Raw genomic sequence first — 24,070 nt, forward strand, 5'->3', positions numbered from 1 at the left:
ACTTTTTAAAATAAGATAAATCTGTGAAAACGGGTAGCCTTTAAAACTAAACCATCTAAAAGACTTCTAGTGCATTTTCAGCTTTTTTTTCTATATTTCTACTTATTTGGAATATAATAACTTTGTTTTGTGTTGTGTGTGTGTGTGTGTGTGTGTGTGTGTGTGTGTGTATGTGTGTGTGTGTGTGTGTGTGGTGTGTGTGTGTGTGTGTGTGTGTGTGTGTGCGTGTGTGTGTGCGCGTGTGTGTGTGTGTGTGTGTGTGTGTGTGTGTGTGTGTGTGTGTGTGTGTGTGTGTGTGTGTGCTGGCGAATGTTATCGCTAATTGGCTATTTCCATTACTTTGAGGCATTGAAATTAGTACTATTGGACGATAGTTGGTAGGGTCAGAGGAGTTCCTTTTATTGTTTATGGGATACACTAACATGTTTTCAAAACTAAGAATATATACCAAAGAGAGAGAGAGAGATAGAGGGAGAGGGAGAGAGAGTTAAAGAGAAAGGGGGAGAGAGAAGCATGTGATGTATTTGTTAAGTACAGGATATGCAATATTAGAGAACAAGTGTTTGTTAACTGGTTGTTGTTATATATTTATTATAAACACAACGCAATGTTTATGACGGAATTCGAACTGGTTGCCGTCTACTGCTGACACCTACAACTCTGTGATATGTCATTTTATCAGAGCATAATATTCACTCCCATTCATTTTCCATTTACTTTCTATCTTTTATTTTTTCTTACTTTTCGCTTTTGTTTTGCTTTTGTTTGTTTTTTGTTTGTTTGTTTGTTTTTTGTTTTTGTGGGGTGGGAGTATTTTGTTTTCTTTTGTTTTCTTTTGGCTTTTTACTAGTTACAATCGTTTAGAGGGAAGAAATAGGCCAGTTGTTTACAATATTAGATTACAAGTTTTAATGCCTAAATATAAATTTAAGTGACCTCAAACTGAAATGTAACAGAGAAATTGATAGTAGTAATAGCAGTAACAGCATTAAAAGCAGTAGTGTTTCTTCAGAGACGTAGTAATAGTAGTAATAGTAGTAAGAGCATTAAAAGCAGTAGTGTTTCTTCCATCAGAGACGGAGGTGTCATACTATTTACATCTGTTTTCTCTCTGGTAAGACCTAATATTTTTAAATCTTTCATTTCGATTTCTCCTTATTTTTTCCTTCCTATTGTCTTGTTATCTTTATACTCCGTGTTTTATAAATGCAGAACACCGAAAATCAGTGGAGTGGTGGAGATGTACTACTTTATTACATTGTTTTATGTTCTGACTTCAAATACCGACCAGATCCATTTTAACTTTTTCCTTACTGGGTTTTATTCTTACTACTTCTCTTTTTTAAACATCATTTAAGTACTGGGTTTCATTATATTAACTATACAGTTCCCCCAAAATGTGTGTCCTTGTGCCGATGTTACGAAACATCATCATCATCATCATCATCATCATCATCATCATCTTATTATTATTATTATTATTATTATTATTATTATTATTATTATTAAGGCAGTGACCTAGAAGAGTTGTTAGCACACCGGGCGAAATGCTTAGCGGCATTTCGCCCGTCCTTACGTTTCTGAATTCAAATGCCGGTTGACTTTGCCTTTTATCCTTTTGGAGTTGAATTAAGTGCCAGTTAGGAACTGGGGTCGATGCAATAGGAGAAAGTTTTATGTTGGCTTTCGTAGAGGGTTATAGGTGAGCAAAAAAGGAAAACACTGGATTTTCATGAAAATCAACAGACTGGTTTATTCTGGAGAACTTTCGCGTATTATCATTATTTATCTTGTTGAAACGCAGCAACTTCCCTGCAGAATGTCCACAATTGGTAGACTACGGTAACGCTTTTCATTCCGATTTTGATAACTCTGCGGAAGAATGGAACAGTTCCAAGCAACACTGTTTTCTGTAGATGTTTTGCATTCACATTTACTCCTATCTTTTTATTCCGATATTTGAGCTTGTTACTTATAATACCCATGGCTACAATAACAATAGAGATCACACCTACCTTTAATGGCTACAGTCTTTTTTCCCTCTTCAAGTCATCATATCTCACCTGTTTCTTTTCATTTTCTTTTTTGTCACTGTCATCACCAGGGCATACTTCTATGATTAAACAGATGTTTTTCCTCTTAATTAATTACCTCAATATCATTACATCTTGCAGTATCTTTATTTTCTCATTCGTGCCCATTCCACGTCTTTACTCTCTCTAATCCATACTTATCACACAACTCCTTGTAACTCATTCTTGCAACTTTATTGTATTTTCTTTTGTATTACTTTGTGCTAGCTTCGTATACACATTTACAATATGCCAAACAGTTTCACCTTCATCAACTCACAATCTGCATTTGTTACTTTCAATTGTATTATCAATCCTGCATTTGGCGTAATTTGCCCTTAAGTGTTTGTTCTTGCGCACCTTCCATCGGCGTCTCATTTCAGCTCACCCCTCTCGTAATCTACCCGTACATATTTTTCATTCCATTTTCTTTCATTTTCATTATTCCTTTTTTCTCTTTGTTTTTGTATTATTTTGTCCCCCAAACAAGAGTCAGCCCTGTCTATGGCAAATATAAACAACTTCCACAGCTGATTAGCCCTCGCCCACCTTTGTGTCTGATTCGATACAGCCTGTCAATGTAGCTCTTCAGGAATAATGTGCCGTGCATTGTGAGTAGTTTTCTAAATTTTCTGTCTAACGACTGTAATTCTGCTTTCCTCCAAATGTTAATACATTTCAATATATAATTCAATAATTCAATTTGCCCATGTATTGATTACTTGAAACTTATTTCTTCCATTCAGTTTTAACTGCTGCACCAGTCAAAGTCTTTGGAGAAACTTTTTGATTCGTTTCTTTTCCATCACTGCATCACCTCCAATATGCTCAGATATTTATACTCAGCATCAGCCATCCTTTTCATTATTTCTTCTAATGAAAGTGACGAACAGGCAGAATCGCTTGCACACCAGGCTAAATGCTTGGCAGAATTTCGTCTGCCTTTATGTTCTGGGTTCAAATTCCAATGAGGTCAATGAGGTCAACTTTGTCTTTCTTCCTTTCGAAATCGATTAAATAAGTACCAGTTGAATACTGAGGTTGATGTAATCGATTTACACCCATCTCCTTAAAATTTCAAGCCTTGAACCTATGGCAGAAATGATTATTTCCTCTGATGGTAGTATACGTCACGAATATTACTCCACATTTTTTAAAATCAAATTCCATTTCGATGTCCTTGCTAAAACAATGATTAACTAAAGAACTAACTTCGGCTCCGTCCTTATTATACAGCTTTGAAATTATCCATAAATAATAAATGGTTGATATTTCGCTGTTTTCCTTTAAGCTTATATCCAGATGTTACTTTTCTCAGTATCAATGATAAAGGAATTATTCATAAAACAAAAAGTAAAGTAGATAAACTATCTCCTTGAAAAATCTCTCTCTTCATTCTTAATGTTTCTAGGTTTTATCCACATGATGTGAGCTCAGATTTTCAACTATTATACTTTTTTTTCTTTCTTTTTTTTTGTTTGAAGTATCCTTAAAACAGTCCTGTTCACTCAATAGTTGTCCACTCAGGAATCTCCCAATTTTCGTTGACCAGTGTATTAAGCTCATCTGTTATTCTTTTACGATAACCTGTCAGCTTCACTGCTCAATACTTTTGAACACCATCAGATCCAGCTGCTTTCTAGTTACTCATCATCCTATTTGTCTCATATTTTCTTTTTCTGTTGTGAACAAGAAACAGACTCCTTTAAATTTTGGTCCGAAATCCAAGTGATTTGACCTGGACCTCCAAGTGGACAAGAACTGGTTGGGGCGGGAGTGTCGAGTATGGTAGCCAATCTCAACTAGAAATGGACAGAGAGGAAATTGTCCCTGAAGGATCAGACTGGGTGGCCAATGTGTACATCGCTTCTGTCATCTACTACCGCCTGACTGCCATCCCTTGTCCTGTTTAACGACTGACCAAGCTGGAGCACTTGTTCTTCTGCTTTCTGTGTAAGGGACGTGTTCCGTTCTTCAGTTGACCCATCTGCTGTCAACAGCTGTTGAGTGGAGTTCTGGGCATGCTGTGACTAATGATACGCAGACATGCGTTGAGGCTGCGGCTTTCGGCAGCTTGTCTCACTGACGGAGCACTATTCCTGAATCAAGTGTAGACTGAGAAAGGGCGCTTGATACCTGGAGTGTCAACAAGCGCTCATAGCGCTCTGCCAGTGGGACAATGCGGTCGGTAGAAGTTCCGCATTGGAATTCTATAGGAGATTAGTAGCGAGTAAGAGCGACGTTGTCCTCAGCGTAACTCTGGGAGAACATTCGGGCCAGAGCCTGTGGATAATTTCCGGAAATCCCTGGCCTGGCAGTGTTACCGAGGAGCTCTACCGGTTCGAGTCAAGTTGTACAGGCACAGAAGCGTTGTTAGACGAACATGTTCGAGATGTGCCCAGTGTCTGGGCATTGCTGACTTGTAGAGGTCTGTCGAACAGCTGTTGAAAGAACTGAAAACAGATACTTTCCTCTAAAATTTATTGTTCGAATTTATATTGTTCAATGTTATTGCTTTTTTACTCTATACACGCACTATATGTAAATCTCCACTGCCCTTCGCATTCTATCGTCCTCTGTTTTTGTGTACGGCTCTTGTGGCCAATCAAGAAATAATTACTGTCATCATCATTATCATCATTATCATCCTTCATTTGCACATTGATGATCTTGTTGACACTGGATCGCTTAATTTACTTCGTATCAAGTTGTGTTATCTCAAATAAACAGTACATTCCACAGGATACTTGCTGTGACCAAAAGTAGTCGTAATACCGGGTTAGAATGGGCCGAAGTTAGAAGGATGGCCAACTTCACCCAAAAATAGACTGAGAAGAAGCCACACCTAAAAGGCTGAGCCGACGTAAAGAATAACATTGTCTCAGTGATAATTTACCAACCAGCTGTCATGCCTAGTCCCAGTCTTTCTGTTGAGGGGTGTCTGTTTCACTGGCCAAGTGGTTCATATGTTGCCAGTACCTTTTACAAGACAGGTTCGACATGCTGTAGTAGCTGATACACAAAAATGCGCTGAGGCTGCTCCACTTGTAGAGATTTCTGAACGGTGAAGTGAATAAATATGGTCTCCCTTGAAAGGCGAAGCACCTTTTTCTGCAGCTCTTCTCTTTGACGGAGCTACAGTCCTGAAGGTCAAGAACAAGCAAAAATTGAACGCATAGCATCTGGAATATCGTCAAGCGCTCAACGCCCTCTACCAGCCGGGCAATGCGATCAGCGAAACTTTCAGCTTAGCAATATATAGGAGATTAGTGGTGGATAAGAGTGATGATGTCCTCGGGAATCTGTAGGTCGCGACCAGAACGAAATAGCTGGTCTGTTTCGGAAGACTTTCAAGTTGGTAACTACTGTGAAGTGCTTCTAGAAATCTTTGGCCTGGCATTACCGGTTCGGGAAAAACCCAGCCAGCTCGAAACTACTGCCACGTGGAACTGACTGAGATGCACGAAACTATAATGTACATACTCGTGCAGTGTGCAAATATTGCTGAGTTGAAGTGTAATGTTGATAAGATGTTGTCGCATGTAGGACGAAGCCAGGTGTCGGCTGAATCTATTGTGAAAATGTCTTTATCGCCTTCCATTAATAAGGCTAAGCAGCAGTGTTCCTTTCTGTGTTACCTATGGTGAAAGAGGTTATGTGGTGAAGAAGTTCGAAAGGATTGAAGATGAGTGCGGTCCTCTTCGGTCAAAGCCTCGTCGACATTTTCAAGTTCCTCTTGAAAAGGGAATTGAGAGTAGAGAGACAAAAGCTTTTCTTCAGTAGGTGACTGTGGCAAATGAATTGGACTACTTTAATAAATTTCTTAGGTTGGAAACGAATTGAGTGAAGGCTTGTATCCTTGGTGATCAGAGTGGTTTTAGACGTGTGGGCACAAAACTGATGCTCTTCTGTATCAAAAGAAATGTATCATCCATTTATTCATATATTTTGCATATGTATACTTTTCATCTCATTATTCCATCCCCCTTTTATCCTTCACTCGATGTTATGGAAATCCCTCTTACAAACTGTAACCTATCTATGTAATGTTTCCCTCACTAGACGCCCCTGTGGCATATAAAGGAAATCATTATTATCATCGTTATCATTATCATTGTCGTTATTATTTAAGGCGACGAGCTGGCAGAATCGTTAGCACGCCGGGCAAAATGTTTAGGACATTTCGTCTATCTTTACGTCCTGAGTTCGAATTCCACCGAGGTCAACTTTCCCTTTCAACCTTTCGGGGTCAATGAAATAAGTACCAGTTACGCACTAGAGTCTGTATAAGAGACTAGCCCCTCCTCGCAAATTTCAGGCCTTGTTCCTTTAATAGAAAGGATTGTCATTGTCGTTATTATCAACATTATATTTTTCAACTGTTTTATACGTATCTACCAGATACTGATATATGCACATTATTATCATTTGGGAATATACAACTGACTGTTTATTACTAGAGCAGTTTCGCTTTGACCTGGTTAGTAGTTTATTGTATCTGGTGTCTATGAGTTTATTGTACCTGGTGTTTTATTTCGTGAATAGAATATGCTCAGTGCAAGTCGCATTATTTTGTTAGACGATGGTGTGGTTCGTATGTCTTACGTGACAGGTGTTAATTATTTTAGTGTTTACGGACAAGTGGAGTATGTGATGCAAGGGTTGTCTTACATTGAATTTCTAGTATCAGTTTTTTATTGGGTGTTTTGTCGTGTTCTTTTATTTGGTTGTTGTCGACTATACAAAAGGGGTGGCGGACATAGGGTACGGCGCATATCTACTTCTCAATGTCTGGGTTTTGTATGTGCAGAATTTCTAATAGAGACATTTGTTACTGACACACCTTATCTATACACAGATATTTAACTAAATATTCATTAAAATGATATAACGTAGATTAATTTATAGTTACTGCACTATTTTCCTCTTCTTTATTTTACAAACGTGGATGCGTGCGTGCGTGCGTGCGTGCGTGCGTGCGTGCGTGCGTGCGTGCGTGTGTGCGTGCGTGTGTGTGTGTGTGTGTGTGTGTGTGTGTGTGTGTGTGTTTGTGTGTGGAGGGAGGGAGAGATAGAGTTTACTATGCAAAAAGAGTGGTTCAGTGTTCTGGTTAAATACCTGTAAATTTGGAAGTCTGGATAATGCGGATGACCGCTAGGTGGCTTTTGTAGGAAGACAAATTTAATTTGAAATCATGTGAGCGGTGTTGATATGCATGAGTTCCATTTTGCACACTGCTATGAAATGCCGTGAGAGGAGGAAATGAAATGGCTCTTGTATTTTATTGTTCATTGTTACTGTAAAATCATATTGCTCAACAAATATTCTTTACTTGTGGGACACGTGGATATTTCACGGAATTAATGGTAAACTTACGGGGATGTTACTGGAAACTTTATCCAAAAAACCTGAAAGCGTAACTTGTGTTTGTATCAAATGATAATTGATCATCCTTAGAATACGATGATTACTTAATGCACTTTATATATACACTTTATACACTTTATGCACAATTTTATGCACTTAATATGCAGCACTCTTCCTCTTTCTCTCTTACTCTTTGCCTTGCACTCTTTTTCTCTCTCCTTTTTCTTTTGTTCTTCGCCTTTCATTTCAACTAATTTCGTGAAAGCGTAACAGACGGGTTAAGTAACGGACAAAAAAACTTACTTCAAAAAGAAAATTATATATTTCACTCACCAGCATCTCTCCCTCCCAATACTCCCATCCCCCTTCAACTAATCACCTTGAAGCGTTACGGACGGGCTAAGTAACGGAGTGACAAGCAGAATTATTATAAGGTAATTTCATACATTAATACACTGAAATATAAAATTTACCACTAGAAATATCAGTTTATATTCGATTGTGTAACAACGCACAAAGAAAAAGAAACACGAAATACTGACGGAAAAAAATCATGCTGTTGCATGAACCGTAACCTTCTGCCAGTATGTAAAACCTGTCTGCCGTGAGGTTTGTTTCATTTGATGTGACAATTATTCTTCTATTGTTCTGTATCCCAATGAAGTCATCACCTTCCTATTAACACTCGATCATCCTATTATTGATGTACAAGCACGGCTGAGCAGAATCCGGTTCACAGTGCTTTGCAAAACCGGTTTATCTTTTATCTTTTACTTGTTTCAATCATTAGACTGCGATTATGTTGGGGCACCGCCTTGAAATTTTAGTCAAATAAATCGACCCCAATGCTTATTTTCTTTTTTAAACCTGGTATTTATTCTATCGGTTACTCTGCCGAACCGCTAAGTTATGGGCACCGGTTGTCAAGCGGTGATGGAGGACAAACACAGACACAAAGACACACATAGATATACATACATATATACGACGTGTTTCTTTCAGTTTACGTCAACCAAATCCATTCACAGGGCTTTGGTCGGCCCGAGGCTATAGTAGAAGACACTTGCCCAAGATGCCACGCAGTAGGACTGGACCCGGAACATTGTGGTTGGGAAGCAAGCTTCTTACCACACAGCCACTCCTGCGCCTGAAAATCCTTTTGTTAACTTTGGTGACAGGTATTTGTGATTTCGCTGTAGCAAAATTTGCCACATTTATTTCCGAGGTTAACACTTTTGCCATAATTTTTACGGAAAGTATTTACGCCGTAAACTTTTTTACTGTCGGGTATTTTAGTCACATTACTTAAAATGCACAAAAATGTACCATTTAAAAAAAAAAAACTTATACAGATTAAATACTTTTGTTCTTTAAACAGCTTTATCATGATTAGATATTTTTCTTGTTTTAATTCGAAGTCTGTTTGTGAGAAACAGTGGACTTTGTTTGTTTGTTTAAGAAAGAAATAACAATGATAACGCAGAATAGCTAATAATTTCTGTTAATAATTCAGTTAGATCAACCTTTTTCTACGTTTTGCTGCCTTTTGTCTTTACATTTGATGAACAAGCTTCTTTGTTTCTATCAATTTGTACGAGGCAGTGCTGAAACTTTTCTAGCTTTAAGAGTGATGCAAAAGGCCTGGTTGGAGGCTCAAACTTCCGAGTTCTTTTACAGGGCTTAGGGAAAAAAATGTGAAGGACCTCTGCAATAATTGTGCGAATCTGTGAGGGCAATATGCTGAATAAAATCATAATTAACTGACCTTCCTGAAATTTCTTTTAACCAAAGCCAGGGAATTTTCAGCAACCCTTCGTAATTTCAATAAGTAAGGTACTTTTTTAAATATTCAATAGTTTCTTTAATGTTTTAAAAGGTAAGTGTAGGAAATGTACGAGTACTTATATATAACTATCTATATATTAATACTTAGGCGTATGTGTGTGTGTGTGTGTGCGTGTGTGTGTGTGTGTGTGTGTGTGTGTGTGTGTGTGTGTGTGTGTGTGTGTGTATGTTCCCACTTCTCTTTCTCTCGCTTTGCGTTTGTCCCACGATACTTATATGCTATCGCCTCTGTATGTTTGTGACTCTTCGAAGTATTGATTTTGTCCACCTCTCTGTTTACCTCCTTTCACCCCACAATACTCACACTTATCATCGTAGCTATATTTATATACAGTTTAGTTCTTTGACGTATTGCCCCTATTCATCTCACAACTTCACTCCATCCTCGTAACTATATCTCTATATGTAGTAAATTAGAATATTGTGCCTATATACCTTCTACTCCAACTTTCTGATCTTTCTTCTTTCAGGCTTGCTTAGTTTCTTACTATCTGCCTCTATTCAACTTTCTTAGACAGATTTCTCTATTGACTCATTATTTTAATTGCATTTTTAAAATTTTCTTTCGTGTCCTCATTTTCACACGAGCAACAAGAGCGACAAGATACTATTTTCTCACTTCTCACACCAAATAAATTTTATTATTATTATTCTGAACTTTATATTTATTCAGTGATATTTACCGGCGCAGACTATGACCTACTTCTAAGAAATCCCAAATGCCGCTTGATAATTATTAACGTAATAGGTAATAATAACATGGAAAAATGCTCATTTTTTAAAGTGAAATTAGAGTAGAAGCACTGGTATTTATATTTCTTAATAATTCATTATTATCGAGGTTAAATTAATTAGACTTTCCGTAGTATTAGGCTTAATGTACAAGGTTAATTATAGTATTGCTTTCATAATTGGACACATTCATTCTTCACATACTTTTGCAATAATTTAGTAATTTCTTTCATTTAATAGCATATATCGTAATTATGACATGTATTCGACCCTAGATTGTAGGAATTTTGTCATTTCTGTTGACTGCCATGCATGCATTCAAACAACTGAGACGTTTTGACTTCAAGCCAATGAAAAGTTGAAGTGGATGCATGGTTCAGCAGAAGAGTTATTTAATTATTACACGGTGATGGTAGAACATTCAAAAATGTTATTATGCAATAACAATGTCTTCTTTATTTATATCATTGATTTGCTGCTCTTAAAACTATACACTCTATTTCTTTTTATTATATAAAACACTTTTGTTTTTGTATCAATTTATTTGCCTGTTTCCGTATAGATTATTTTAAAGTTTAATTTTAAATATATTAATTGCTATAAAGCAGTCCACACTTCATTATATATGTTTGTATCTTAACAACAACACAGCCAAGTCCATTCAATAAGGAAAATATACGATTCAATAACAAAAAAAATTTCGTAATTTATTTGATATACAACTTTCCTATATCGCCGACATTTTTGAATAGTTATCGATATTTTACTGCTGAATTGAGAAATTTTTTAATACAAAACTTTTGGTTAGGTTTAGGCACTTATCCAGCACTATGTATAAGTATGAAGTCTGTTAATTGTATGTTGTGAAGCTGTGAACACGTAAAGTGGGATTGCATACCGATAATGCAGAATTTGAAGATGCCTCGGGAAGAGAGAATGTAATATATGTGTCATTAATAATGGTAATAAACATGTGTTTTAAATGATAAATGAATTGCTGAGACTGCTGTATATTAAGCGAACATTAGCAATGATGATTGATATAGATTTTGGGTGAGAAAACCATTATAGAAATTTATCTTTGTAACAACATTGCCGAATGGTTTAATCTGAATATAGAGAACTATTTGTTTTAAAGCTCGCGACATGTAATTCACTGCAGGATAACTTCATAATTAACACACATAAAGACATCGATTCAAGCACTCGCACGTGTGCATGAAAGTCTTCCGTTTGCAGCTCAGAAGACATTCAAAGTACCCGCCTCCTCCTCGGTTCCACAAGCGAGTACTGAAGAAGTACTTATCCCAGCAACAGCTAAGAAGCACTACTCCCATTGTCTCATAAACTCTCACTACACTCTCTTCTGCTAGAAACTACACATATACTCCTGCCAGAGTACGCATACATTATTTTGTAAATATATTAGAGAATATATCTTCTTTGTTTTGACAAAGAACTATTCTTGAAATATAGAGCTTCTTTCTTTCGCTCACAATGTCACAAATGCGGTACTTTTGCTTTGCTGTTCTTTATTTTATTGCAATTCTATTTTATCGACCTTTGACACATACCTCACAAAGTAGCTGTTCGATACTATAGTTATTAGATAATGGTTTTTCAGTTTTTCATCTGAATTCGTACAAAATGTAAGTTTTAGGTAGTGGGTCCTAAATGCCGTTATAAATTTCTTTTCTTGTATTTAAGATCGCTTAATTACCAATTTAACAATAGTTAACTACTAGAACAGCAACTAACGTTAAATTACTTCCTCTCAGGCAAAAGTTTAGCATTCTCTTGATTCAATCTGTTCATTAGCTATTTTTCAAAGAAATGAAGGCGAACGTTGTCACTTCATTTTGCCTGCTTCTCTATTCTTTCATATTTTGTTTGCCTAAGTTCAATCTGTCGAAGGTTTTTCCATCAGCTCTGATTAATAATTAAAATGTAGTTGCTTCGTGATAGTTTCCACACACTCACCCCCTTCTTCTACTCGTCTTCCTTTTTCGCACTTGTGTTCGATAGCAAGATAATTAGGGCTTATTTCGATGTAAAGAAATTATGCATATGAAATTCAATATAGCATGGAATATTATCAAAATTTATTTTCATCAATTCTTTTAGTAATGCCTAACGTCCTCCCATACATCTTTTACAGTAAAGGTCCATGCTTCTTTATTTATCTTTTAGTAAGGTTACCTCATATATATATATATATATATATATATATATATATATATATATATATATATATATATGAGAGGAATATTATTCCAAACTTACAGCGAAAAATTCAATTTAGAAATACTAAATCAAATTTCTTTCACAAAATATAACATATATATATATATGTATATAACAAAATAGAATGAAAACTACAGAAGACTCGTATTATATGGTTAAAGAATATATTTAAATCATCATGTTAGGGAAATGTTATAAAATTTTGTAATGACATTGTTTTTGGAAAAATAACCCGTTTCATATTTTCTTTCCAAATTTCTTTTGATTTTATATGTTATGATATACAGGGTGCACCATAAAGAAATCCTGATTATTTAAATAAGTCATTAAAAATTTCAAGGCGACTGGAAAGGTGCAAGAAAATGGCAGAGGAGAATCAGAAAACTAGTGACAATGTCTTTGTCTATTCGGACGAAAAGATATTCACTGTGGAGGCCGTAGTGAACACCTTGAATGAGAGAATTTTGGCCACGAAGTCGGATGCTGTTTTCGAAGGCGTCCGTAAGGTATTTCGCTGAATGAAACCCACCGGAATGATGGTTTGGGCGGCAGTGTCATCCGACGGTGGAATATCTCCTTTGATGTTCATTAAAGAGGGGACGAAAGTCAATTCGGCAATTTACGTGAAAATGTTAGAGGATAATGTTTTGCTATGGGTGACCGAAGCATTTGGAGATAATTAGGTGCTCATGCAAGACGTCGCTCCTTTTCATACGTCCAAAGGGACACAGCAGTGGTGCAGGAGCTATTTCAGCAGATTCTAGGACAAAAATGTGTGCACCCTCTCCAGCTCAGACGTCAACCCTAAAGAGTTCGCTATTTGGTCCAGTCTAGAAAGTGGTGATTCAAGAGTTTCCTGCAAAAATATCACTACTCTGAAGAAAGCCTTAGTCGTGTCATGAGATTGTTTAAGTGAAGTCATCCAGAGTTCGTGTGCCTCTGTTCTCGACTGTTTTCGGGCGATTGTGAAGACTAAAGGCGGACATGTTGAATGAAACGTATCTTAATGTTACATGACCATATTTAATAAAATCTTAAAGAACTATGTTTTTACGTCCTTTACTAAACATTATGACTAAAAATCAACCGGGAATTCTTTACGGCGAACCCTGTACAGACTAAATCGCAAGGATAATAATACATCCCGTCCTTATTAAGAGAAGACGGGGCTGATAATTTGTATATAAAATTATAGAGTCGTTGATGGTCGTGTCAATGCCATTCGATGTCTCTATGGGAAAAATATTTCACGACAGCCCAGTCGATATAGCTTTGTATGAATATCCTTAAGAAATACAGATTATCACAGTCACTCCGAGTTATGAAAAACAGACATTGGCCTCTCGTTTTTGAACTGTAGTATAAAAGAATAGAGAAAATTCCATTTATCACCAAAATCATTTCTATAACCCTCCAAAACAGTTGGCTTTTAATATAGTATTTCAAGCTATATCAACAGCTAATATACAATTTTACCGTTAAAATCAATTTTAGCGAAAGGAATTAATATTGTATGAGCAAGTCTACATAGTTCCTGTGTTAGACAGAAAAAAAGTTTAATATAGAATTCGGTGTAGTTTTATGTTTATGCATATATTTGCGATAATGAAACAATCAATATATATTCTTCTATATACTTTGCAGCCACTATTTCTATAGAAATACTTTCTTTAGGAGATACTTGAGTTATCGTAGAACTTCTCTACATAATGTTGACTTCTGACAAAATGTGGGGAACAAATCAATAACGAAAAGGAATTTCGTAGCAACTAAATTAGATTGGCAGGTGCTATTACATAGACAGTAATTGATTACAAATTTATAACGGGGAAATAATTTGAATTATACGCATTGCAATATAACAATCGCTTGAACAAGGATTATGTTACGACAATCATTTCAATATAGCAATCATTACAATAAAACAATCATTACAATATAAATATCATTATAATATAACAGCCATTAGAAAATAACAATCATGGGAATATAAAAATCGCTGGAAAAAAACAATTGTTTAAATATAACAATCATTGCAATATAACAATCTTTAAAATTTAAATCACTCGAATATAACAATCAATATAACAATCATTATAATATAACCATCACTGGAATATAACAATTATGAGAATATAATAACCATTACAAATGGCAATCATCATAATATAACAATCATTACAATATAATAAACGTTGTAAGATGTAGATGTTTTAGCCTCAATTATGAATATACAACGTACCATTAAAAGTTAGTATTACACATAAATGGAGAGAGGGAGAGAGAGAGAGAGAGAGAGAGAGAGAGAGAGTAATTAGAACTTGAGTCAGTTCTGACGATGATAATCCTTGTTGCTTGATCACTGAATTATCTACTAATGGAATCATAGTGTGCGCGGTTGAGTATTCCACTGTTTCATGTGTATCGTGGAGAACCGGCATGATGCAATCTACGACAAAACTTGCTAACACATTCCAGATGGGTTTCTATACAGCTGCTGTCTGTTTTTATGTAGTATATCTGGGTTCATTTGTCAGATGAAGTCTAAATATGCATCAAATCAAACCTACTAAAACGCTTCAGCTTACCAATGCAAGTGAATTAATCACTTGCCATTTGTACCGCATGTTTTCATCAGTAAACTGTACCTCTTTGTAGAGCGTATTCACAGCTCAGTACCTATTTACTTTGAAATGTCCTATATCAAAGAGGTTGGGCATCTCAAAGCTCAATGAGATAGGCCGCCTATATTAAAAGTTCTCTTATAGACTTTGACTTCTGTACAAATGTTAAAATGTTAAAAATATGTCCGATAACATCTAATCGTATTACTGTTCCTTAAAGCTGACTTAATGGGTTATACAACTGTTCTTTAAAAGTAACTTAACGGAATATAATATATGATTGTTTCTTACAGATGAGTTAATACATTGTACTGTGTAAATATTCTTTACGGGTGCCCTAATCGACTGAACTGTTCCAGTTTCTTATAAATGTATAAATACTAACATTGTTCATACAAAGGACAATAAAGACGACTAAACAGTATATTTAGTATCGATATTCACTTTACTAGAAAATAAGGAATCTGATCCTTATAGTACAGGTAGCATCTTAGATGCAACAGTTAGCAAAACATTACAGAAAACTTGACACATCAAACATTTATTCATTATTCATGCAAATGTTCATTATACATTTAACAATTCAGATAACTACTCATTATGCAAAAGTTAACTATTAGGGCAGTTGTCCATATACTACTGCTAACTCAAACAGTTTTTCATTATACAGCTGTTATCAACTCAGACTGATGTTTATTATACTACTATATATAGTATATATGTGTGTGTGTCTATACATGCACAAACATATACACGTACATACACTTAAACAACACACGTATTTTCACGATATATTTATATATTGGTATTGGTATTGGCATCCTTTCTGTCTCGGGAGACAATGGAGTTGCGCATGAAGTAGTCTAGTCCGGCTTTTATATTTCATGTCCTGATACATTTCCTGCTGTGGCTGTGTAGTCCTATCCCGGACAAACACTCCCTCTGGCAGGTACCGCAAATGTAGCGAAGACTGTTCCTGGCTGGTTGTAGTGCCATAGTCTCTTGTTTACGTCTCTTCCTTTCTTTCCATTTCTCCTCTCTCTCTCTCTCTCTGTCACTCCTTTGTATTCCCTCTTTTACGGTACGTCGCCATTCTCCACGGTTGCCGGCAACTGCCTCCCAACCGCTAATATATATTTATAGAAAATATAGAAAATATTAAAAAACACAATAATTAAAACAAAATATAATTGAAATAAATACGTGAAAGTTTTTCTACTTAAGTTAATTTGGTTGCTCCACGATCCCGTTCCCTGAATCTTAACTGTGCAACCGAAACCGCAATTGAGAATTTTTTGAGATATTTGGTATTGTAAAATACAATCTTTTTGAGGATATTTCTTTTTAAACTCGATATAATATTTTAATTTTACTAGTAATCTATCTTTTACGTGTAATCTATGATCGGAACCTATTTGGTTTTGTGTCATCCTAACCTTTTGCGAGAGTCTCTGACGCCAGAGAAGGGTAATTTTATCTGGTGACTGTTTGATTTCCGAACAACGGTGAATTATAGTTTGTCTTCGTTTTCACATTTTCTTCGTCATGTTCTCGGGGAGAAATCTAAAAGAAATTGATCCTCACCAATTTTCATAGTTTTATGTCAAGTCATAATTTCAGTGATTTATTTCTTTTCTTTGCTCCTTTCATATTTTCACCGAAGGTTTGAGAATTTTCATCTGTAAACTTTACCTTATTGCATGATGAAAGTGCTGTAAGTACAGGCAGGTGCTGTTGGGGCTTGAGGTATTTGCTTATCTATTTGTCGTATGCTTTGGAAATATAAACAAACAACATCAATTGTGTGGGAGTTTTTTTCAAATTAAGTCAGTGAAATATCACATTTGAATGCTATGAAAGATGTAGTTATAGTTGATTGATTAAGTGGTTAGTTAATTGGTCGGTTGGGTGTTTCGTTAAACAGTTGGTTAGTTGGTTACTTGCTAACTTGGGTAATTGGTTGCTTGGTTGACTGGTTGGTTGGCTGGTTGACTGGCTGGTTGGTTGGTTGGTTGGTTGGTTGGCTGGTTGGTTGGTTGGTTGGTTGGTTGGTTGGTTGGTTGGTTGGTTGGTTGACTGGCTGACTGGTTGATTGGTTGGTTGATTGGTTGACTGGCTGGTTGATTGGTTGGTTGGTTGGTTGGTTGGTTGGTTGGTTGGCTGGTTGGTTGGCTGGCTGATTGGTTGATTGGTTGGTTGATCGGTTGACTGGTTGGTTGGTTGGTTGGTTGGTTGGTTTGTCGGCTGGCTGATTGGTTGATTGGTTGGCTGGTTGGTTGACTGACTGGCTGGTTGATTGGTTGGTTGATTGGTTGACTGGCTGGTTGGTTGGTTGGTTGGTTGGTTGGTTGGTTGGTTGGTTGGTTGGTTGGTTGGTTGGTTGGTTGGTTGACTGGCTGGTTGGTTGGTTGGTTGGTTGGTTGGTTGGTTGGTTGGTTGGCTGGTTGGCTGGTTGGTTGGCTGGTTGGTTGGTTGGTTGGTTGGTTGGTTGGTTGGTTGGTTGGTTGGTCAGAAGGTCGGTCGGTCGATTAAACCACAATGATGTAAGATTTAGAAATATATTTCCTAACTCTACACTGTAAAATTGACAATAAAAGTATGGCAGTTGGAATATTGATTCTCAAAATGTCAGATTGGCTGCAGATTTTACGGAGACATCGCAACAACAACATTAATTTATGCAATATCTGATAATATAGTAACTAACAAAACCAATAATGGAAGCAATATAAATCGCCAGCGATAGAAAATTTAGAATAATTAAAACCGTAGTCGACTGCGGTAGCAGCGGCGTCGACTGCTGGGACAGCGTGGTTAGTGGTGAGGACGACAAAGATATAGCGCAAGCAAAAGAAAAAATCATATTCAAAATAATGATGACGGTAATAATTATATTGAAATGGATGATGATGAGGGGGAGGAAGAGGAGGAGGACACGTTTGATGATGATGACGGTTCAGAAGATGATTGATATTCAAGTTCGTCATCGTCATCATCATCATCACCATCTTCATCAACATTGTCGTCGTCATCATCATCATCATCATCATAAAAAGAACTGGTGTCAAAATATTACTTGAATTACACATACTGACATCCTAAATGAAAATGCTATTGTTTATATATATATATATGTGTGTGTGTGTGTGTGTGTGTGTGTGTGTGCTGGTATACAATAAATATGTGTGTCCGTGTTTAATTATACTATGCAATATGTATAGACGTATTAATGGATATACGAGTAAATGTTTATAAAAGCAATGACAGATCATAAAAGGGTTACCAGTTGTACGCTCCTAGTATCCTTTTAGATAGCTCGATCAGGTGGGAATATACAGGATAACAGACAGAAAATTTCGGAGTAAATTCAAATTTGAGGAAAAGCAGAGATAATTACAACAAATTCTTTTTGGATGGGTTTCATTTTGTTCATGACTGAACTGGCTGAAGGGTGAGAAAAGTTGCTTCACAATCATGTGCTTATGTGTTCAATCCATCAACGCGGCACCTCCTACTGATGTATTCCGCAATAAACGTTCGTGTAATTCGGTAAATAAAAGCCATGTGTGTGTGTGTGTGTGTGTGTGTGTGTGTGTGTGTGTGAAAATTATTTAGTTTCTTCTATATATGACTGGACTAGAATAGTGAGTGATGTAGTGTTTCTCTGTAAGACGAAGTTGCAGAACTTTCATTCATTGCTAAATGATTGTGTCTTTTTTGTTATTCATGTGATTGCTTCTTCGTCTTTTGATTCTTAAATATACTTTAAAAGGTCTATAACCTTCTCAACGTTGTGACTGCGGAATGAACTGTAGTGCAGATATAGGTGGCTTTTGAAGAATGATCTGTTTGTACCTTGTGGTCTGTTGGTACATTGCAGATAGAAACATCACCATGTGAAGGCGCATTGTAAACAAATGTCGCTTTTTAGACATGGTATACAATGCCTTTTAGGGGACGGACTTTCGTTTTTACTTCGGCGATTGAATATCGGCATCTTTCGATATATGCTTGCAATATTTTTTGCCTTCTGATGCTTAATGTCATTTCATGTTTTTCATGCAGTCATAACTTACTTTTCAGCGTTTCTAGCAAAATTTGTGGTTGTTCGAAAATGTCTTCCCCTTAGAAACAGAAAAATGTGTTGTAACACTAAACTTTTGACAAATGTTGTATGGTGGGTTATAGCATATAACATTTCTCGTCCGGTTAGTTTCATAGCAGTTGCTACTTGTTTTCCCTAAGTAGTTGATTCTTCCTTGATAAACCCTCACTGTTGTACTCTACGCCTTTATTAAACGTGGATTTGTTGCTGGTGGGGTAGTGTATTTATCGTCTTTCTGGTGCTGAGGATACACGTTTTTAACATCCGTTGGGAGGAGACAGCCTAAATGTAGATATAAAACGGGATGCTACTAATTTCCTTATTTTTCAAGGTTAGAAGATTACTTTATATTTAATCATTTAATGGTTCTCTACAAGACATTGTGTGACCATCATCGCAGCACTGCTTTCGTATCTGGAACAGGTGCAGCCGTTTACACCCAATAATTTTGACCATTAACTTCTTTGAAGACCCAACGCATATCTGTACTAGTTATGCGCAGGTGATGGAATGTTTACCATTATACATTCGCCGCCTCAGTAATAATAATAATAATAATAATAATAATAATAATAATAATAATGCCCTGATGCAGTACCAGGCAGTGGCTCTCATGGCTTCTGATCTTAACTGATCGGAAGTGTTATCATGTACATTGTTTTGTCTTGATGGGCTACAGCAAATATTCTGCTCAACACCACAGATTTGCTTGTCAGTTGTTTGACCTTAACCAGTTGAGCATGTCCCTTAGTGGCTGACGATATGTGCATCTCTGATCACGAGCAGAAGTAGTTGGGGGAACATCATAGCCATGTGTTGAGAGGGATTCTTTGGGGTTTGACTAATTCACCTCTGGAAACATGGGTGGTTCTTTCAACATCCTTAAACAACCCTTATTCAGGGACCTTTTGAGCGGGATGGGCTACTCAACCTGAAGAAAATTCTAACTGGGCCCCACCTGCAAGGTCATGTGCTGTTTATCTTGATATGGGATCACCATGTCGCGCACTTATGGTTGTGATGCATGTGCCTTGTGTACCCTTATCAGACGGGTAGTCATGATGGGTATACTGGGCTTTCGTATATTTTACCCCAGTGTCACTTTGATGGCATACACTGCTCTCTCACTCAATAATAATAATAATAATAATAATAATAATAATAACAACAACAACAACAACAACAACAACAGCAGCAGCAGCAGCAGCAACAACAACAACAACAACAACAACAACAACAACAACAACAACAACAACAACAACAACAACAACAATAATAATAATAACTGAGATTGGTTCGTGTACATGGTTATACATTTTTTATAATTGATATGAATATTTATGAAACGTATCTACTTCTCCGTGAATGAGATTGTGTAAAGATGAAAACATAATATACGCGCGGAATTTTCTTGTGTATAAATGTATGTGTTCTCATGATTGTATGAACATTATGATGTACGTGCGCATGTGTGTGTGTGTGTGTGTGTGTGTGTGTGTGTGTGTGTGTGTGTGCGTGTGTGTTTTACATGTTTTCTGGTAAAGATATACGCCTGCAAAACAGTATCTTTACATCTACCCTTTAGATGACCAGGTGAAGAAATTCCGAAAGTGTGTGTATACATGTGTGGAGAGAGAGAAAGAAAGAGAGAAAGAAGATAGACGGGGTACAGAGAGAATAGTGAATGAAAGATAGGAAGAGAAAAATAGCAAGACATAGGGGGAAAATGGTAATACAGTGAAAGTGATAGAAAGTTATTGAAGTGAGATTGATTCGTTAGATTAAATTCTCGCTTTAATTTATGAGCTGTAATGTGAAAAAGGTTGGGTGTGAGATGTTACATATTTGCAATAGCTACAGCTCTTGTAGAAACAAGCAGATGATGTATATACATGCGTGTTTATTAACCGAAAATCGAACTAGAGCTATGCTACCAATCCCAAGATAACTTTAGAGATAAAAACTATAAAAATAGACAACAAACTTCGAGGCATATACTAGAACTGATGTAATAAACAACGATACGAACCAACGAAAAAGTTACTTAACAGGAAATTTAAACAAGTTTCCACACCATCTGAAAATAAAACACAACGATGAAATTGTAATATGTAATAGTAGGAGCAAAATGGCCGTTATTGAAATATGAATATATTACAAAATCAATAATATATTATATGACTATTGTAAATTTATCAAAATTATGAAAGATAACACTGCGCGATTAAAATTAAACTCACCAAATTAATTACTGAAGCAAACGCACATATATCAGTTATTAATTTTCAATACAATCTAGTGAATTGTAAGTAACCCTCTCCTAACAATAATATCTCCCTCATCAATACAATAACATTCACGAACGTTAAACAGCAAGACAGAATAATTAAACTATATACAGTGGAGATATTTAATATATACACCTAATATAACATAAGAGGGATCAGCCATCTGAATGTGGCTAGGGTCAGGGCGGGGTGGTGGGGGTGTTACTGATGCATTTAGCCCCAGGCAAACATCGACGTCACCAGAAGAGCTGACACCATCTCGGTGTCAAGAAAATCATAAGTATAGTAAGAAACATCACAGCAAAATCGATCCCGCTGGTCCGTATAATTTGTGTTACCCTGTACTGCTTAGGAGACAGCCTCTTCATCTTGTTGGAGAGAGTAGCAGTGAGTTCTTCACTCGGGTCTATTTTAACAACATTGTAAATGGTCAACGTTGAAAACATGACTTTTTAAACATCAACTACCAGTGGATACCATTAGATGTATCCGGTATATCGATGATGTGTTCATTGAGATACAATACCCAGTATCTACATATCTATATTATGCTTTAATGATAGAATTGATTAACGTGTTATCAAATACCCATGAAATAATTCACATGTAACAAGCAATTGATAATAAGAAGAAGAATAAAACATTATAATATTACAAAAACCCCATAATTAAAATCTTCTTCAACTTGAAACCACAAACCTGACAACTACAAGATTATTTCAGATAATTAATGCAACATACACATTTCAATAAAAACATGGAAGTTATAAACTTCAAAACTGAAAGTGTTACATACGTCTCTCTATTTTTATTAAATTTTTACAAGTTATTTCATGTAATTTTACGTATCAGTCATCAATGTAATATATTTGGAAGATAAACTGGGCAATATTTCCACAAATATAAACAGAAGTACACACACACAAACATATTATATTATATTACATTATATTATGTTACATTGTATTGCTGGAGGCACAATGGCCCAGTGGTTAGGGCAGCGGACTCGCGGTCATAGGATCGCGATTTCGATTCCCAGACCGGGCGTTGTGAGTGTTTATTGAGCGAAAACACTTAAAGCTCCACGACGCTCCGGCAGGGGATGGTGGTGATCCCTGCTGTACTCTTTCACCACAACTTTCTCTCACTCTTACTTCCTGTTTCTGTTGTACCTGTATTTCAAAGGACCGGCCTTGTCACTCTCTGTGTCACGCTGAATATCTCCGAGAACTACGTTAAGGTTACACGTGTCTGTGGAGTGCTCAGCCACTTACACGTTAATTTCACGAGCAGGCTGTTCCGTTGATTCGGATCAACCGGAACCGTCGTCGTCGTAACCGACGGAGTGCTTCCACTCCACATTGTATTGCATTGTATGGCCTAGTGGTTAGGGTATTACGCTCATGATCGACAGATCGTCGGTTTCATTCTCGGACTGGGTAGCGCGTTGTGTGGGGACACTTCATTTCACATTACTTTAGTGTTGTGTGGTAACCAGCAAAACGAAGAACAGACTCTCCGTTTCCTCTGCGTCTCATAAAAGGAGACTAAAAGAGTTTGAGGTAGGATTTGCACTCCAACCTCGCAAGATACTCACCAGCAACGACTAGGAGGGTTGTCGCCAGAGTAGTGCAAAGGTGTCATCTGCCAGGAGTAGGGAATCACCCAACAAGTGGTGGATGTAGTGATGTGCTGTTAGAGCGCATGCCCCCATACTACTACTACTGCTACTGCTGTTATCACTGCTACTGCTGCTGCTGCTGCTACTACTACTACTACTACTACTGCTACACACACGCACACACTCATACACACACACACACACATATATATATGTATGTATGTATGTATATGATATATATTGTAAGCTTAGATATCCGTTGTAGGTGAATATACCTTTTTGTGTACTACCCACAAGGGGCTAAACACAGAGGGGACAAACAAGGACAGACAAACGGATTAAGTCTATTACATCGACCACAGGATGAAAGGCAAAGTCGACCTCGGCGGGATTTGAACTCAGAACGTAACGGCAGACGAAATACGGCTACGCACTTCACCCGGCGTGCTAACGGTTCTGCCAGCTCACCACCTTGTAGGTGAATATACCTTGGTATCATGTACCGCCCTCTTGCTGTTTAAGTGCTTATATAGTCTCAAACAGGGGCAGAGAACCTCTTGCCCAGCCCATGCATCACCCTAATGCAATAGCTTTAGTGAGAAGGAGCTGCACCTCCACTAGGCAGGCACTCATTTCCAGCTGAGTGAACAGGAGCAAATTGAAATGATTTATCTTGCTCAAAGACTCAACACGTCGTCTGGTTCAGGAATCACCCCACCACCTTATGACTGTGTGCCCGACATCATAACCAAGAGTCAACGCGTCGTGATTTATACATATATATTGTGTGTATGTATGCATGCAGGTACAGATATGTGTATGTGTGTGTTTGTGTGTGTGTGTTTGTGTGTGTGTGTGTATGTGTGTGTACACAAAAATAATACTGAGTCGATAGATGGAAGAACAAGAAGTTTGTGTGAAGTTGCAAATACAGAAAATTCGTCGTTACGACAAACGACAGAAAAGATTATATTTGAGCCAAGTGTGTCGACTAGAACGGTAGCTGTAAGTGGTGTACTTTCTACTAACCAGCTGGCTTAAGTTGTGTCATATCCACTGCTGTCGCTGTCGCATTCTGTTGCCGTTGTTGAGTGTTGTAAGTTTGTGCAGCCGTTATCTTGGCCGTCTTACGGTCACTGATCAGCTTGTGAGTAAACAAACTATATATAGCA

General features: G+C 36.9%; 1 protein-coding gene across 1 annotated transcript in view; it reads left to right on the forward strand.

The window, feature by feature from the left end:
- The first annotated feature begins 947 nt into the window (after positions 1-947).
- LOC115215065 (retinol dehydrogenase 7) overlaps positions 948-24,070 on the forward strand; it is a 34,297-nt gene continuing 11,174 nt past the window's right edge. Inside the window, exon 1 of the mRNA XM_029784212.2 lies at positions 948-1,114. The gene's annotated coding sequence lies outside the window, so the exon portion shown is untranslated. The remainder of the gene's footprint in view (positions 1,115-24,070) is intronic.

This window comes from Octopus sinensis, linkage group LG8, assembly GCF_006345805.1.
Source record: "Octopus sinensis linkage group LG8, ASM634580v1, whole genome shotgun sequence".
Lineage (NCBI taxonomy): Eukaryota > Metazoa > Mollusca > Cephalopoda > Octopoda > Octopodidae > Octopus > Octopus sinensis.